The 17,401-nt window shown below is 61.9% G+C and overlaps 1 protein-coding gene across 4 annotated transcripts in view; it reads left to right on the plus strand.

The window, feature by feature from the left end:
- Nucleotides 1-8,058: 8,058 nt before the first annotated feature.
- The window catches only part of PSD2 (pleckstrin and Sec7 domain containing 2), a 56,373-nt gene continuing 47,030 nt past the window's right edge, over nt 8,059-17,401 (plus strand). Inside the window, exons 1-2 of one of the 4 annotated variants that reach the window (XM_051843451.2) lie at nt 14,583-14,720; nt 14,863-15,014. The gene's annotated coding sequence lies outside the window, so the exon portion shown is untranslated. Of the gene's footprint in view, nt 8,302-14,582; nt 14,721-14,752; nt 15,015-15,203; nt 15,438-17,401 lie in introns of those variants that run through there. The other 3 variants (XM_051843449.2, XM_051843447.2, XM_051843448.2) reach the window with 3 other exon arrangements.

The raw sequence follows: 17,401 nt of genomic DNA on the forward strand, positions 1-17,401 counted from the left end.
GTAGGTGACGACATGGACATTGCTCTGTGCTTCTGGGATTTTGATGCAGGATTGAACAAACAAACTTTTTAAAAAAGATTTGGGGATGACGCTGTGGCGTAGCTGGTAAAGCCGCCTCCTGCAGTGCTGGCATCCTATATGGGCACCGGTTCAAGTACCGGCTGCTCTTCTTCCAATCCAGCTCTCTGCTATGGCCTGGGAAAGCAGTGGAAGATGGCCCAAGTCCTTGGGTCCCTGCACCTTTGTGGGAGACCAGGAAGAAGTTCCTGGCTCCTGGCTTCAGATCGGCGCAGCTCTGGCCATTGTGGCCAACTGGTAAGTGAACCAGTGAATAGAAGACCCCCCCACCCGCCTCTCCTCTCTGTGTAACTCTGCCTTTCAAATAAATCTTTATTTAAAAGGTAGAGTTACAGGGAGAGAGAGGGAGAGACAGAGAGAGGTCTTCCATCCGCTGGTTCACTCCCTAATTGGCCGCGATGGCCAGAGCTGCACCGATCTGAAGCCAGGAGCCAGGAACTTCCTCTAGGTCTCCCACGTGGGTGCAGGGGCACAAGCACTTAGGCCATCTTTCACTGCTTCCCCAGGCCATAGCAGGGGTCTGGATTGGAAGTAGAGCAGCCAGGACTTGAACTGGTACCCATATGGGATGCTGGCACTGCAGGCTATGGCTTTATTTGCTATGCCACAGTGCCGGCCCTGAACAAGCAAACATTTTGATGTATATGTCTTATTACTGTTGTCATTTTTAACTTTCCTTTTTTGAAAAAAATATTTATTTTTTGTTTATTTGAAAGACAGAATTACAGAGAGAGGTAGAGACAGAGAGAGAGAGGTTTTCCATTCCGCTGGTTCATTGCCCAAATGACAGCAATGGCCAAGGCTGAGCTGGTCCGAAGCCAGGAGCCAGGAGCTTCTTCCCGGTCTCCCATACGGGAGCAGGGGCCCAAGGACTTGGGCCATCTCCTACTGCTTTCCTAGGCCACATTAGAGAGCTGGATCGGAAGAGGAGCAGCCGGGACTTGAACTGGCACCCACATGGGGTGCCCGTGCTGCAGATAGGAGCTTTAACCCACTGTGCCACAGCGCTGGCCCCTTAGCTTTCTTTATGTGAAAGGCAGAGCAACAGAGAGATAGAGATTTTCCACTAGCTGGTTCAGTCCCCAAATGCCTGCAACAGCAGGGGCTGGACCAGGCTGAAGCCAGGAGCCCAGAACTCCATCCGGGTCTCCCACATGAGTGGCAGGGACCCAAAGACCTGGGCCATCTTCCGTTGCCTCCCAGGGTGCACGTTAGCAGGAAGCTGAATCAGAAGCAGGGGAAAGACTTGAACCCGGCTATTCTGACACGGAATATGGCTATCCCAAGCAGCGACCCAACCTGCTGTGGTCAACGCCTGCCCCAGTTTGTTATCTTTATGGAGTAACCATCGTAACCAGTTCCAAGCATGCGGACACGAGTGTCCTGCAACTGTTACCGCCAGGGGCCCCAGAACTCTCATCTTGCAAAACGGAAACTCTGCACCCGCCCGCACTCCCCTCCCCCCAGCCCCACGCCCCGTGTTGTGAGCCACAGTCTCCCGACTGTTTGAGGGGAACTGGAGCGCCTGTTGCCGGAGCCCAGCCGGCCTTCTGAGGATGCGCCTGCGCGTCGCTTCCGCCTCCCGGCCATCGGGAAGGGTACTGTGCACGTGAGTGTCCACGCCTCTCCTCTGGGTTTCTGCCTCAGGTCCTTTGGAAATACACCCAGCGGGGGATTGCTGGATCACATGGTCATTGCATTTTTTTCTTTTTAAAGATAGATTTATTTATGTGAAAGGCAGACTTAGAGAGAGAGAGAGAGAGAGAGAGAGCTCACTCTTCTACCTGCAGGTTCACTCCCCAAATGGCTGCTACTGCCAGGGCTGGTCTAGGCCCAAGCCAGGAGCCAGGAGCTGCTTCCGGGTCTCCCATGCGCGTGCAAGGGGCTCAAGCACTCGGGTCGCCTTCCGCTGCTTTCGCAGGTCAGCAGCAGAGAGCTGGGGCTGCCCGGGCCAGTTGTTCCTGGGTTCCGTCCACCAGCCTGGGACCAGCAAGAAGAATCGGGAACCTTTACCTAGGGGTTTGGACTTGGTCTCCGGAAATGACAGCTGAGACTTGGAAGGTTTGGAGACAAAGACTTGTCAGCCTGAGGAGAGGCGACGACGCCACGCCCCACCTGCCTATTCAAGGCGCCTAGGCTGCGGTCCCCCTAGCCAAGAAATTAGGGGGACTGCCGTAGTACCGGGAAGGGCCGCACGGTGGCAGGCGCGGACGCCAAGCTGTGGAGCCGAGAAGGGAGTGGGGAGAGTGAGGGTGGGTGGACAGAGCCGCGGCCCGGGCTGAGGCGCCCGTCGCAGGGTCTGGCTGAGTGTCTGTCTCCAAGTGACTCTGGGTGTGTGAAGAAAACGAAGTCGTGGTCTCCTCGCCATCCTCACTGGCCGGGAGAAGCAGAGGGCCCTGCCCAGGGCTCAGCAGGTGCCTGCCTCCCAGCCCGGGCCCTAGCACCTCCTGATGCATGGCAGCCGCAGAGCCATGCCCCCTGCTCATCTGTCTCCTGGCCTCACCTTGTGCCTACCCCGCCGCCTCCTGTGGCAGCGAGGCTGGGCCTTGAGACCCTTCCCGGAGGCCCCCCGGTGAGCTCAGGTGCATGGCTCATCACCATGGAAACAGCGCTGGCTTGAGCGCATGGTTAATCTACCACAGCTGAGGGCTGCGGGGGTGGGTGTCGGGCAGACCCTGCCACCTGTGCTGTTCTCTGCTCGTCATTAGCCAGCGTCCCAGGGACAGCCGGCTGGGACCCGAGCAGGGTTCCCTGAAAGTATCCAGCACCCCCCACCCCCCACATGACTGTGGCGGCTCCCATCCCTGCAGGAAAACACGTGGGCAGCTTCAGCTGGGACCGCTGAACAAAGGCAGGCCGAGTCCCAGAGAGGGGCAGGGAGTCGTCCAGGCCCCGGCCCGAGGTCCTGTTCGTTTCTGCTCAGAAAGGCCTGGATGACTCAAGAAAAGGGGTCAGTGACATGCACAGCTACAGCTTGGAGCTTGTGGGGGCAGGAAGGTGGTCATCTGGCCTCCTCCTCCAGAGAGTCCTCCCTGAACATCCCCTTTGCCTTCGAAGTCAGAAACAGCCTCGGAGCGCCCTCGGCACTGTCTGGTCGGTCCCTTCTCCTGGGCAGGCTAGAAATCCGTTCTCCCATCCTCCTGGCAGGGGGCTTGCACACCTTGTGTGATGGGGGGCTCACTGCCTGTCCCATTGTGGGACCACTTCTGTAGTGAGATCAAACTGGCCGCCTCGTGCTGGCTGCCCCTGGAGGCGACAGCCTGTGCGGCCGGCGGGACTGCGGAGCATCTGTGCCCCACCCAGCTGCGGTGCCCTCAGCCGCGCTCGCTCCAGCCGCACCCCCCGAAGGCAGCCCGTTGGGCGCTTGGGGCCTGTGTAGGAGGTGGGGGCGGCAGCCGGGCTGTCGGGCACATGGGTGCCTGCCCGCGACACAGGTCCATTCTGGAAGGCTGAGGGTTGGCATGGAGAGAATGAGGGACTTCTGGTGGCTCGGCAGAGTTTTGTCTTCAAGGGGCCTTGCTTAGACACGTGGGGGCCACTTCTGGAGTGCTCCACTCCCCACAGTCCCAGCACCCATCTGCTCCTGGCCTCCACCGCCTTCCTCCCCTGGAGCCTGGGGCAGGCATCTGGGCCCAGGGCAGGCCCCCTGCAGAGTAGAGGGAGTGAAGACTGCAGTCCCCGGGACAGCCCCACGAGAGGTCTACTTACAGTTACACTTCCAGGAAGTCCTCCCTGATTGCCCCTCCCCCCAACAGTCCAGTTGTGTGCCTGTGTGGCATGATGTCACGCTGTGTGCGTGACGTTCCCGTGCCTAGCACTCCACAGCCGCTTCAGCCCTCGCCCTGTTTAGGACGCGGGCGTTGGTTGCCAGGTTTTGCCACTGTGATCAGTGCCTCGGTGGGCATCCTCGCAGCTTCGGCTTCGCCCGGGATTCATTCCTGGCGCTGGGACTGCTGGGTTGATGAGCAGGTGCGCTGTGCAGGCGAGAGCTGCACCAGCCTCTCTCCAGCCGAGGCCCCGCCCCGGGCCCTGGGAGGCGCTGGTGCCGGCTTCCTCACTCGTGTTCTTTCCTCCACATGTGATTGTCAATATTTGAAATATACCGAGAAGTTAATGGAGTTGTAGATGAACACCCATCTAGCCGCCACTATGAAAGGCAGAGAGAAAGAGAGAGAGAGAGAGAGAGAGGGAGAGAGAGGTCTTGTTATCTGCTGGTTCACTCCCCCAAAGGATTGCAACAGCCAGGGCTGGGCCAGGCTGAAGACAGGAGCCAGGAACTCCTTCCTGGGTTCTCATCCTGGGGTCATCCCCATGGGAGACCTGGGTGGCGTTCCTGGTTACAGTCCCGCCCCCACAGTTCTGGTTTCTTGCCACGGTTGCCCATTCTAGAACGTCATGAACACGGAGGCTGGCTGGATGCGCTGGGGTCTGGCCTGCTCTCGCAGCGCAGCCTTGCGGAGGTTCCTCCGGTCAGCAGTTTCTCCCTGTCCGTGCACGGTGGCGTCCACGGCAGGGATGTGTACTGCTTTGTCAATTCTTTGCTGCTTAAAAAGGGTATGCATTTATTTTCATTTTTTGAAATTGAGAGAGAGAGAGAGAGAGAGAGAGGCAGCAAACTTCCACCCACTGTTTCACTCCCCAAATATCTGCAACAGCCAGGGTTGGGCCAAGTTGCAGCCAGGAGTCTAGAACCCAACGTGGGGCTCCCACGTGGGTGTGGGGGCCCAAGCACTGGGGCCATCTGCTGCTGCTTTCCCAGATGCGGCAGCAGGGAGCTGGATCAGAAGTGCAGCTTCTGGGACTTGAACCGGGGCTCAGTGCATCGGTGTGGTGGTGACGTTGCCAGCAGGGGCTCAACCTGTTGCTCCGCAACGGTGGCCCCCCTTTGCCCCCTGCTGGACACCTGTGCTGTCTCCCGTTCGTGGCTGTTGTAAACACAGCCGCTGGGGCCGTTCTTGGACAGGCCTTTGTGTGAACACGTGTGTTTGTTTCTCCTGGGTGCTGGGTCACAGGGCAGAGGCACGGTTAGTGAGAGCGGATATGACCTCTGTGCAGAGCTGTGCCATTTCGTACTCTCAGCCACGCAGGGTGGCCTGTGCCAGTGGGGGCTCGGGGTGATATTGCCAAGTTTCTGGGTGCTACGTCCCGAGAACCTCGCTGAAGGTCAGCACAGGGCTGGCTGCACTTGCTCTGGCCATCAGCTGGACACCTCAGGCTGTTTCTCGTGGATGGATGAATGGACTGATGCCCAGCTCGCTCTCCCTAACCCTGGATTTGAACTTGGGGCCCGAAGGTCAGCTTTTCCATTTGTCCTCATTGAATTCCATCTTGTTGGTCTTGAGTTAACCCTTCAGCTGGTGCTGGTGGTAATGGGAGAAGCAAACTCTTTTCCTGTTGTTCCCAGCATAGAAAGAGTCATTGAGGCACAGAAAAGTGAAGCTGCTTGTCTGAACTGACCTAGTCAAGAACGGCGGAGCGAGATTAGAACCCAGGCAGTTTGGCTGCAGACATCATGGTCTTAACCATTTTCTCTGGGGTTGGCATTGGGCACAGAGGGTTAAGATGCTGCCTGCAAACGGTGGCATCCCACGTGAGTGCAGGTGGAGTCCCGGCTGCTCCTCTTCCAATCCAGCTCCTGGGAAGGCAGTGGAAGACGGCCCAAGTCCTCGGGGGCTCTGCCGCCCATGGGGGAGACCCAAATAGAGTTCCAGGCTCCTGGCTTTGGCCTGACCCAGCCTCAGCCATTGTGGTCATGTGGACGTGAACCGACAGATGGAAGATCTCTCTCTCTCTCTCTCTCTGTCACTCTACCTTTCAAAAAAAAAAAATAAATAAAGCTTAAAAAAAACACCCGATTTACTCTGTTGCCCCTTTTTGGCTTTTTTTTAAACCTTTGCATAACCTTTTTAAAAAAATCTTGTTTTTGTCTACTTAAAAGGTAGCTCAATAGAGAGAGGAGAGGTTCACTCTCAGAAGCCTCCAGCGGCCAGGGCTGGGTCAGGCTGACCAGAAGCTTACAGCTCCATTTGGTTTTTTAATGTGCGTGGCAGGGACTCAAGCACATGGCCATCATCTGCCGCTTCCCAAGAGGTGCATTAGCAGGAAGCTGGATCTGAAATGGAGGAGCTGGGACTCAAACCAGCGCTCTGACATGGATCCGGGTGTCCCTGCGCACAGCGCCGGCCCCTCTTGGCTTCTGAGGTCATCTCCCTCTATCTTCCGCCTCTGAAACCATTTTGAGCGTGCCTCTAGGGCTTCATCTCAGTCACTGGTAAAAACAAAGCAGTATGGGGCCAGCCGAGTCCAGGCGGAGAGCAGAGTCGGTGGCCGGCCTCTGCAGCCCTCCTCTGTCCCGGCTGCGTTCTGTTCGCCCACAGCCCTTTGTGCCGGCTGCACGTCATGGAAGCCGGATCCGGCTGTAGCTTCTCACCACAGCCTCAGGACAGCATTCTCGAAAGATCTCTCTGCAATCTGCGTACAGTCAGCTCTGCCTGTCGCAACTGCCTGCCCAGGCTGATCCACCTGAGAACTCGGGGAACAGAAGGTGGGGCTGGGCTCGCCTCGTCTGAGCCTGCGTGGGCTCCCAGCGGCCCTTGGCAGCTCCTGGGTCTCAGCCCAGCATCCTGCATGCAGTAAGTGCTCAATAAACGTTTGCTAAACCTTGATGTTTCTTTTTAAAAAGCATTTATTTATTTATTTGAAACAGAATTCCAGAAAGAGAGAGAGAGGGAGGGAGGGAGGGAGGGGGAGAGAGAGAGAGAGAGAGAGAGAGAGAGAGAGAGAGAGAGAGAAACATCTCCCACCCACTGGTCACTCCCCAGATGACCTCAATAGCTGGGGTTGGGCCAGGCCAAGCAGGACCCTGGGACTCCATCCTGGTCTCCCACTGTTCTAGGTAAAGCGCATTCATAGCAAGAAGCTTGCAGCAGAAGTGGAGCTGGGACTTAAACCCAGGGCCTGTGACACAAGGTGGGGTCCTCGCCACTCTGCTTCCCCTCCCTCCCTGCTGCCCGCTCGCCTGAGCAGCTGCTGCTGACGTCAGACTTCACGCACTCCTGGTGTTTCCTGTTTCTTCTCTTCTCCCACCCTGGTAGGAAGCACGATTCAGGAGGGCGAGAGGTTTTGTCTTTTTTGTGCACTGATGTGGTTTACCTAGACTAGTGCTGGGTACACCAGAGGCTCACCATCTGACCGTGGAATGACTTTTTAGACTTATTTATTTGAAAGGCAGAGCTACAGAGAGAAGGGGTGAGAGGGAGGGACAGATCTCCCACCTGCCGGTTCACTCCCCAGAATGGCTGCAACCACTGGGGCTGGGCCAGGCTGCAGCCAGGAGCTTCCTCCAGGTCTCCCACGTCGGTGCAGGGGCCCAAGGGCTTGGGCCATCGTTTGCTGCTTTCCCAAGCCATTAGCAGGGAGCTGGATCCGAAATGTAGCAGCTGGGACTCGAACCCGCTCCCATATGGGTTGGCGGCACTGCAGGTGGAGGCTTAGCTCACTCCGCCACAGCGCCGACCCCAAGGCATGAATTAATGAGTTAGGGCCTCCAAAGGGGTTTCTGGCGTGGCCAGGCCGGGTGCAGCAGCCGCTGCTCTGCCACGGGGCGGGCGCCTTCCACCAGCAGCCCAGCGGAGAGCGGTGGCTGCAGGGCTGGGCCCAGGACACCGAATCCCCAGCGTGGGCTCGCACCGGGCCTGCGGGGCAGGCTTCTTTCCCCACAGCTGGACGAGGGCTCGGCGTTGCCTCGGCCATCTTGACCCTCTGCTGAAGAAGCTCCTGGAGACCGGCCGCTGCCGCGGGCTACGGACGAGCGGGAAGAGGCGCTTGCGGCCGCGCTGCAGGCCGCGCCTCCGGACGAAGTCGGCCGGAGTGAGTTTCTATCACTTACAACCACCCCCGGGGCACCTCCCCGGCTCCTGATTGCGGAGCCCGGAAGGGGCTGCCCAGGGCCTGCCCGGGCGCGTGTCCCTCGCGCCAGCCCCGAGGGACGCACGGAGGCGGGCCCGGCGCAGGTTTGCGTCAGGGGAGAAGGCATGGGCACCACCGAGGGCACGAGGGCAGGACGGCGACGTGGAAGGAGCGCGCCCAGGAGCGGCGCGGGTCCGCGATGGGGGCCGCGGCGCGCTCCCCTCAGAGCTCACTCCGGAGCCGCCCGGCCCTGGCGCAGGTGAGCGCGCTAGGCGCACACCAGGAAGCGGAAGCCGCCTGTGCCGCAAACTAGAGGTGAGTGGAACTTTCCGGCTGCGGGGTCTGTGCTCAGAGTTAACGCGGGGTGACCAGTGTCCCGCTCCTGGGCTGCGGTGAGGATGGAGTGGGATCGTGCGTGGCGACAGCGCGGCGCGGCCTGGCCCGCAGCTGCGCGCGTGAACGCCCTCTCCCGGCCCGGGGTCGCGCCGGGGCGACGGTGCAGTGCCTGCGGGCGCCGTCAGGTGGCGCGCCGACCCCGAAAGATCTCCATTGCGGGCCTGCTTTTTGAAGGGCGCCGGGAGAGAGAGGGCGGGGTGGACCCCTACGTTCGCCATCAATTCTCTATGGTCTCCGGCCCACGGACGAGGGGTCTGGGTCACCGTGGGATGGTCACGGGAGCCTCAGTCTTCCATCCATGCTGGGTCAGAGCCCGGCCTGGGGAGACAACTTGGGCCACATTGACCAAGTACTCAGGTTGGACGGAGAAAGGACTCCCGGAAGGAGCGAGCGTCGTGGGGCGCCCGTGCCTGGGGCCGGCGCTGAGGCCGGGCAGGGCCCCCGTGACCTCCACTCGCTCGGTTTCCCTACCGCGGGCCGCGCTTGGCGGTATGGCCGGCTGCTCTGGCAAGTCCGGGCGCGGCCAGCAGAGGGAGGCAGAGAGCCGCGCAGGCCGGGCCCGGCCGCCCTCCCAGCCCGGCTGGGCGCGCAGGACTGCCCGTGTCCCCGGGCCTCACCGCAAGGAGCAAGGCTTGCCCTCTCTGTCGCGCCGGGCTTCTTGAGGGAGCACGCGGGGTGCGGGGAAGGTGAACTCCAGGCCTACCTCAGCTCTCGCCCTGTGGAACCCCACTGTCCGGGGGCTTGACCTGCCTGGCCCCCGGTCCTAGCAGCTCCGCATTTCCCGGGCGTGGGTGTGGGCCGGGGCGCGGGCCCTTCTGCGGTAGGGACTTGGGGGCTGCAGAAGAGGGTCCTTCCCCTAAGCTGCCATCGCGCCAGGCCTGGCTGGCCGGAGGGGCTGTGGGCGGCAGGGGAGTGCCCGTGCCTTGCCACCCTGGCCCGTCGCAGCCCCATCCTGGACAGGCGCCCAGAGGCCCACAAAGGCCCTCAGATGAAGCCGTGGCCCAGCTTGGCCGCATCCTGGGCCCACGGCCGGCTGCCTCTGGGCACGGCAAGTCCCTGGCACTCCCTGAGGGGCTTTGTCCCCCAGCCCTGGGCCAGTGCTGGCAGGGGCCACGTTTGTGGGTGGGGTTGGGGGGGGGAGTGGGCTCCCTCCTCTGCTGCCCCTGGCGCCTTCGGGGCCAGGAGCTGCGTGGTAGGAGACTTCTCCCTCCCTACTCTCCTCTTTGGCCAACACAGGAGCGGCGGGTGGTGTAGCCCTGGTCTGCTGACAAGCCCCTGGGCTCCCTGCCTGGGCTCCCCACGCCTCTTCCCTCCTGGGGCCCTGGCTAGCGCTGCCTGCCCAGCCGTGCCTATGTCCGGTGCCCCTCATTCATTCATTCTTTGGTTCATGGTACTCTGGGTGCCTAGGCTGTGCTGGCCCTGGGCTCAAGGAGGAGCTGGGGACTTACAGCGTGCCTTGTGGGGTGTCGACAGTGTCCTCTGAGCCTGGAGCGGTGCCTGCCCAGCGGCTGTCCACCCTGCCCGCCTGGGGCCGTCACACCCGGATGGTTTATTCTGGTTTCAAAGCCCTTGTGAGCAGGTGCCGTTGCCTTTGCTGCCCGGGTCCCTGCTGTGGGTGGGGCACGGCTCTAGCCTATGGGCTACAGAGACCCACAGTGCTCACCCTCAGGGAGCCTGTGGTCTAGCGGCGGTGTTCTGGGCCGAGGTCAGCCAGAGCCCACAAGTGAGCACGCAGCACATCGGCGTGGGCCGAGGGGCCTGAGAGCTGGGGGTGGGGGAGTGGGGGGGCAGGGGAGTGGTAACCTGGTCAGGGAAGGCAACATCTGAGCAGAGAAGCACGGGAAGCTGCGGCTGAGCCGTGCTGATACTTGGAGGAGTCTTCAGGCAGACGGCACAGCTGGTGCAAAGGCCCTGAGGTGGGTGGGCACCTGCAGTGTGCAGGCCTGTGTGGCAGGAAGGCAGCGAGGTCAGAGCGGGCCTAGGGCCAGATGAGGGAGCTGTCTGTGGCCAGCGTAGAGACTTGGGTTGACTGTGAGTGACGCGGGGGCCGTTAGTGGATTCGGAGCAGGGGAGTGACCTGACATGAATTTAATAACAGGGCTCTTTGGTTGCTGTGTTGGGAATGTTGGAAGAAGGGCCGGATGGAAGCTGGGGGCCACGTAGGGCGCTACAGCCATAATCCAGGTGACCGTGGATGGTGGCTGGGGCTAGGGTGACGTGGCCCCAGGTAAGTGCAGCAGGAGAGACTGAGGCAGGCGGGCTCCCAGGGTTTTGGCCCATGCTGATGGGTTGTGACACTGTCTGTGAAGGGCAGGAGGAGGAGGTTGGCCTGGATTGAGATGGCACTGCTCCTAGGACATCCTGGGGAGCCGTGCGGTCAGCCTGTGGTGGAAGGCACAGGCTGGGGGTCACATGCTCGGAACTGGGGCCATCAGGGTAGCTGGCCCAGGCTTTGACACTGCGATGGTTCCACGATGGGGAGAGTAAGTTGGAGGTGATGGAGAACTGAGGCCGAGTGCCTGGGCGTTTGGCGGTCAGGGAGGCCAGGAGGAGTCTGGCATCGTGGCTGTCACTGAGCACTGACCAGTCAGTCAGTCAGGCGCCTGCGCGAGTGCTGGGAAGCCGTGGGCGTGCCAGCCGTAGCTGGCCGTGCAGCACGCCGAGTGAGGACGCCATGGCGTGGAGGAATGGCATCCTTCCCCTGGAGGCTACGGCCTCTGCCAGGCCAGGGGCAGCGGAGAGGGGAGCAGGCTGGGCTCCTCCTGCACCCTCCGTGCATCCCACGTACCCTAGTGCAGTGCCCAGCCTGCACATCCACACAAAGCAATGGTGCTCTGGTCTTTGACGAACAGTGGTGTTGGAATGTGTGTGGGTGGGGGGATAAGAGTGGGATTGGAGAGGGATTGGGAGGAGGGCTGGAGACAGTGAGCAGGGGCAGCTTTTTAAGGAGCTTTGCCTTAATGGGAAAGAGAAACAGGACAGCAGCTGCAGAGTGGAGAGGAAGTGGCCACGTGAGGGCCGGTAAGGGGGGCACCCCAGGCGGGCAGCCAGCGTGAGTGCAGTGAAGTCATCAGAAGTGCTGGGGGCATGGGAGGTGTGGGGTTCCCCGGATGTCAGGTTTGAGGCGAAATCAGGAGAGGACCCCAATAGGTGGCTGTGGGAGCAAGGGCAGGTTCCAGCAGAGCTGTGCACAGAGCAGGAGGTCGCAAAGCCCTGCCGGATTGGCCTGGGGAATCTGCATCCAATCTCTCTTCCACGGGCCTGGACAGTGGCAGAACTGGGTGCTTTAGGGACCCTCCCCCCCCAGACCAGGCCTCCTCTGGGCCTGGGTCGGCCCCAGGGAGTTCCTCCAGGTTGGCAGGTTCCCAGGTCTGGCCTCTGCTCTCTCCCCTCCGCGTCGCTGAGGAAGAGTAGGAGGCCTTTCCTGGCCCAGGGGGTGCAGCAGTCGGGTGGAGGCCTCCCCATGGCTGAGGCCGTGGTGGCCGAGTGGGCGTGGAGGTGGACCCGCTGCCCCAGCCCTCCCAGGGTGCTGGGTGCTCCCGTGCTCTCCCCTGGAATCGACCAGGGCCAGACAGCCAACCATGGGGAGAGCCCCTGGCCTCCTGAGACACCCCCCCCCCCCCGCAAAGTGGGGAGGCGGGTAAGGGTGGAAGTGGGGGGACACTTGGAGACACAGACACTGCTGGTTCTTTTCTCAGAGGGACCCTGGGAGTGCGGTATGTTTTGGTTGCTGCTAGGGGCACGCTGCTCCTCCTGTCTTTCAGGAGGTAAAGCGGCTACAGGAGATGAATGGGGCAGGTGTTGTGGCACAGCGGTCAAGCCTGCGTTCTGTGTGAGAGTGCCCGAGGCTGAGGCCCGCCCCTCTCTGCCCTCCAGCTCCTTGCTGGTGCACCTGGGAGGCAGCAGGTGATGGTCCGAGTGCTTGGGCCCCTGCCACGCTCATGGGGGAGAGGATGGGGTTCTTGGCTCCTGGCTTCAGCCTGGCCCAGCCCTGGGCTGTTGCAGGAATTTGGGGAGTCAGCCAGTGGGTAGATTTACAACTTAAAAGAAGCTACAAGAGATAAAGCTACAAGGGATAGCTACCTGGCACCTGAAGCTCTTGCCTGTGGAGTCCATCCGTGACCTTCAGACGGCCTTCTGAACTAGTGCCACTTGACTGAGGGGGCGTGAGCTTCAGGGCAGGGTGCAGCTACACAGCCGGGAAGGGCAGAGGCCGAGCCCGGACCCAGGCCTCCTGGCTCCTGGGGCAGGCTCCCCCTGCTGTGGTGTAGAGACCAGGCCCTGCGCCCCAGCTGTGCCACACTCGGTGGAAACAGCTGAATCTACGGAGCCATCCCGTGTTGGCCACACTGCGGGCTGAGGCCGCATCGCCCCAAGCAGGCCTGGCTTTGGTGGGGCTGAGTCTATGGGGTGGGCAGAAATGGAATACTCTCTCTCTCTCTTTTTTAAAGATTTATTTATTTATTTGAAAGTCAGAGTTACACAGAGAGGAGGAGAGGCAGAGTGAGAGAGGTCTTCCATCCACTGGTTCATTCCCGAATTGGCCGCAACGGCCAGAGCTGTGCCAATTTGGAGCTAGAAGCCATGAGCTTCTTCCGGGTCTCCCACACGGGTGCAGGGGCCCAAGGACTTGGGCCATTTTCTACTGCTTTCCCAGGCCATAGCAGAGAGCTGGATCAGAAGTGGAGCAGCCGGGATTTGAACCGGTGCCCATATGGGATGCCAGCACTGCAGGTGGTGGCTTTACCCACTGCACCACAGCGCTGGCCCCTGGAATGCTGTCATTCCCTGCGTGGTCGGCATTACTGCTGGGGTGGCCATGGGTACGGAGTGCATCTTGGGGCCGGGTCTCACGTGGGTGGGCACTGGGCACAGCAGCTCCTACTGTCCCCTCTCCAGTCCCCCAGGACCGGCCTGTTAGCCTCATGGGGCAGGTGAGGATATGGAAGCCTGGAAGGGTAGCTTGGCTGCGACTGGAGGCCACGGGTCCCTGGGATGAGGAGTGTGGGCTTCGGTTACCTGCACTTCCCCCGGAAGCCCCTGCTGGCTGCTGTTTCCCCTGCCTACAGGTAGCAGAGGGCACAGGGTGCAGCACAGGGCCGCGGGTAGCCACGCCCCCTCAGGTCCTGGGCAGCTGCACAGGTGGTCTCTTTGCTTCTGGGACCTGTGGGAACATCCTGGGGCTTGATGGGCAGTAAGGGGTGTGATGGGGGAGCTCTCTCAGCTGCCTGGCTGTGTCTGCAGGTTCAGATCTGGGACGTGGAGCAAGTGACTTTGAGGCTCTGTTTGTCGTCTATGAAATGGGTTGTAGGTTTGTTTTGAGGATTAACTATGACCGGTGGGAAGTACTTAGTGTGGACCCTGGCATGTGGCAGGTGCATAGTTAACAGCAGCGGTGCCTAGCTCGAGGAGGGGGAGACTGATCGCAGCTCCTGCTGCCTCTGCTGTTTCTGAACAGGTCGGCCCCCTCCCCATGGGTTAGCAAGTCTTCCATGTTCCCTGGGAAGAGTCCCTAAGGTCAGAGAAGGCTTCTAGGAGGAAGGGGTATTTAAGTAGGGGCTTGAAGGTTGAGTAGGAGTTCGCTGAGCCAAGCAGCATGAAGGCTCCACGGGCAGAGGGCAGAACACCAGTTAGGGTCTGCAGGTGGAAGGAGGTGGGTGTGGCAAGCAGTGCCTAATGGCTGGGGTGGGAGGGGGGCAGTGGTATCCTTAGTCCTAGAGCCTGATTCCCCTTCTGGGAACTGGGCCTGCTCCCGGCTGCCCTGGGGTCTTGTTGGAGCACTGTCCCTCCCCATCCTTTTCTGTATGCCCAGGAGTCCTCCCCAGACCCAGCAGTGGGAGTGACATCTGGGGGGGGGGGACCCACTCCTCGCCCCTCACTCCCCTGGAGTCTCTCTCCTTTGTCTCTCTTCCCTCTTCTGCCACCCCCCTCCAGCTCTGTTCCCAGCTCTCCTCTCACCCCATACCCCAGGTCTGTTTGTCCCTGTGTCCCTCCCCCAGTGCAGATGTGGGATTGCAGAGGGACACTGGATGGCGGGAGTCAGACGCGAACCCACAGCACAGGGACCCGCCCCCTCCACCTCGAGCAGGACCAGAGCGTCATTGGGGCTCAGGGTCTGGGGCCCAGGGGTCCTGTCTGGAGGCCGGGGTGGGGGCTGGCCTCGGGTTCCAGGACCGCAAGGGGGTGGGGGAGGCCCGGCCAGGCTGGGAGGGGGCGGAACCTTGCTGCGCTCCCCTCCCCCTCTTTCTTAAAGGGCCCGACGCAGGACCGGTTGGGACCGGGTTGCCGCGCCCTCCCGGGCCGGGGCAGGACAGGCGGTAGAGCGCTCTGGGGCCGTGGTGAGCATCGCTGGGCGCCGCCATCACCCCGGGGTCCCGCACGCGCCCGCAGTGGCCCCGCGCGTCCCCGCCCTTCCCGCTCCTCCCACCCCCTCTCCGCGGTCCCCTCCCTCCCGCCGACCGCCCTCCCCGCTCGGCTCAGCCTCTCCACAGCCGCGGCTCCGACACCTGAAGGGACAGGAGCGGGCGCGGGCAGCTCAGGCGGGCAGCGGCGGAGCGGGACGGGCAGTCTGGCGGCGGCCTCCGCATGGCCCCACCGTGAGAGGCTGGACCCGGCAGCTGGGACCAGTAGCGGTGAGTGGGGCTGCGGGGCCACCTTGTCCCCGGGGCCCCGCGTGCTCCGGGACCCCGCCCCTCCCATCTTCAAACAACCAGTCTGGGAGGGGGCGGGGGTTAGGGGAGCGGTGGTCCTGTGGGGGGGGGGGACGCCTGCCGAGGTTGGGGGGGGACACGGCGCCGCCCTCCGCCCTCGGTGTCCGCTGGGGTCTTTAACAAAGCTGCATTTCGAGATCAATTCCGCGTTGGCTGGAGCATCCGAAGGATGCGGTTGTCATGGAGATGGGGCCGAGCGAGGAAGCCCGCGATGGCCGGGTCTGGGCCAGGGAGTGAGGGCGCCGCTGAGAGCCCAGCCCAGCCTGCAGGGAGGGTCGGGACCGGCCAGCCCAGTGTCTCCTGGGCTCTGCCTTCTGGCCCCTGCTGCCTTTGTACCATCTGAGGGTAAGTGTGTGTATGGATGGGGTGCCAGTGGCGCCTTGGTGGCCAGGGATCAGCCAGGGATCAGGGTGTTGGGGCCTGCCAGCGGCCACCGTCGCTACGGAGCAGCTTTGAGGATTTATTTCTGTTTCCAGTTTCCCAACTTTGACAGCCTGGCTTGGTGGCCAGGCCTCCCCGGCTCTGCCTGGAGCAGGGGCTGGCACGGGGGCGTGGCAGGCAGCGGGCAAGGCTGAAGAGGCACATAATGGCCGTGGCAGCCGCTGAGAGGGAGGGGTCCTTGAAGGGCTGCTGGGGCAGGGTGGGCAGGGGTCCCGACATGGGGACCACCCTGCCCAGCTGGGCCTCTGCTAGGAGGAGGTGTGTAGGTTCTTGCTGTCTCTGGGGGATCTGGGGGCTCCCTGGAACACGAACTGGGGACGTTGATTCTTCACAGGCCCTGGGGAGCACTGTCTGGTGCCCACCCCTTTGTTTTGGTGCCATCTTGGGGGGTCCAGGAAGAGAAGAGAGGGCAGGAGCCACCTTCACATGGAAGAGGATCTAAAGCTCCTGGTGGGCTCAGGATAAGCTGGGCTGAGCCCCATGGGGACCTGGGAGAGGGCTCAGGGTTTGGCCAGGGCAGCTGGGCGGCCTGGGTCTGGGGAAAGGCACTTGCACTTGCCTGAGTTTCTCAGCCCCCTCCTCTAGACCTTGGAAGTGAGGCTGCTTGATGGGGCTGCCAGGAAGCACGAGGGACAGTGGGTCAGGGGTACTGGGACCGCCTCCCAGCCCATCCTTGGCCCTGGGCTGAGAGAAGTCAGGAACTTGCCTCCGGGGAAGCTGCACCTTGTGAATCAGTAGGCTGTGCCAGCTCCCTGCCCGTGTTGTCTCTGAGAGACCCCTGCCCTCCCCGCGGCCCTCTCCCCTACGTGTGGCGTCACGCAGTGGCCTTGAGTGGAGTTACTGCAAAGTTTGCCCCCAGTGGAAGCATGGCGAGTCCCTGGGGGGAGGGCGTGCACCAGGTGAGTGGCGGGTGGTGGCCCCGCCCCAGGTAGAGAGGTGACCAGCCTGTCCTTGGAGCCCCCGGCAGGGTTGCTGCTTCAGTGCCTGTGTGGTCCGTACCCTGCAGCCCGAGACCCTGTGCCACACTGAGAGCCCACCCTCCCGCTTCTTGTCCTGGTCTCACTGCTCTGGGGTGTGCACCCCCCGGTAGACCTGACCACTAGTGCTTCCCTGGGTCTTCCCTGAGGAAGGAACAAAGCTCGCTGGGGAGAATGACTTCCTGTCATCCAGAGCACTGAGGGGGCCCGGGGTCATTACCTGGGCCGGCTTGTGCGTGGGGAGGCAGCACTGCTGTGCTCGGTGCCTTCATCCACACAGAGGCCTTCAGAGGGAGGCCTACCACTGCTCCCATTTTGTGGAAGAGGAGACTGAGGCAGAAGTTGCTTGTTCGACATCACCTGGGCGGGCAGTGGCCGAGTCAGGATCCACACCTGGGCGGGCAGTGGCCGAGTCAGGATCCACACCTGGGCGGGCAGTGGCCGAGTCAGGATCCACACCTGGGCGGGCAGTGGCCGAGTCAGGATCCACACCTGGGCGGAACTGTTGGCTGCTGAAGCCATCCCTGGAGATGCGGTTCAGGAAGGAGGCGGGACTGAGGGCCTGTCCATCTGGGCAGGGGGTGGCCTTGGGGGAAGCTGAGGCACTAAGCTGGTGTCTCCCAGGGAGACGGGATCAGGCATCCCCGTTCCCGCGGTGGACACGGCCTCTCGCGACAGACGATGCTCTAGACCGCCTTTGCCAGATGGTCTTTTCCAGGAAAATCTGTTTTGAGCGGCGTCTTATGTCTGGGGCTCCATATTTAGCCTAGCTCCTCGCACAGGAGGATACACTCAGGCTGTCGCCCCTCGAAGGGTGTTTGGGGGGTTGGGGTGGGCTTGGGGCCAGACCTGGCTCCCTGCCACAGCTCCGCAGTGGTGGGGGAGGGACCC

Source organism: Oryctolagus cuniculus, chromosome 6, assembly GCF_964237555.1.
Source record: "Oryctolagus cuniculus chromosome 6, mOryCun1.1, whole genome shotgun sequence".
Lineage (NCBI taxonomy): Eukaryota > Metazoa > Chordata > Mammalia > Lagomorpha > Leporidae > Oryctolagus > Oryctolagus cuniculus.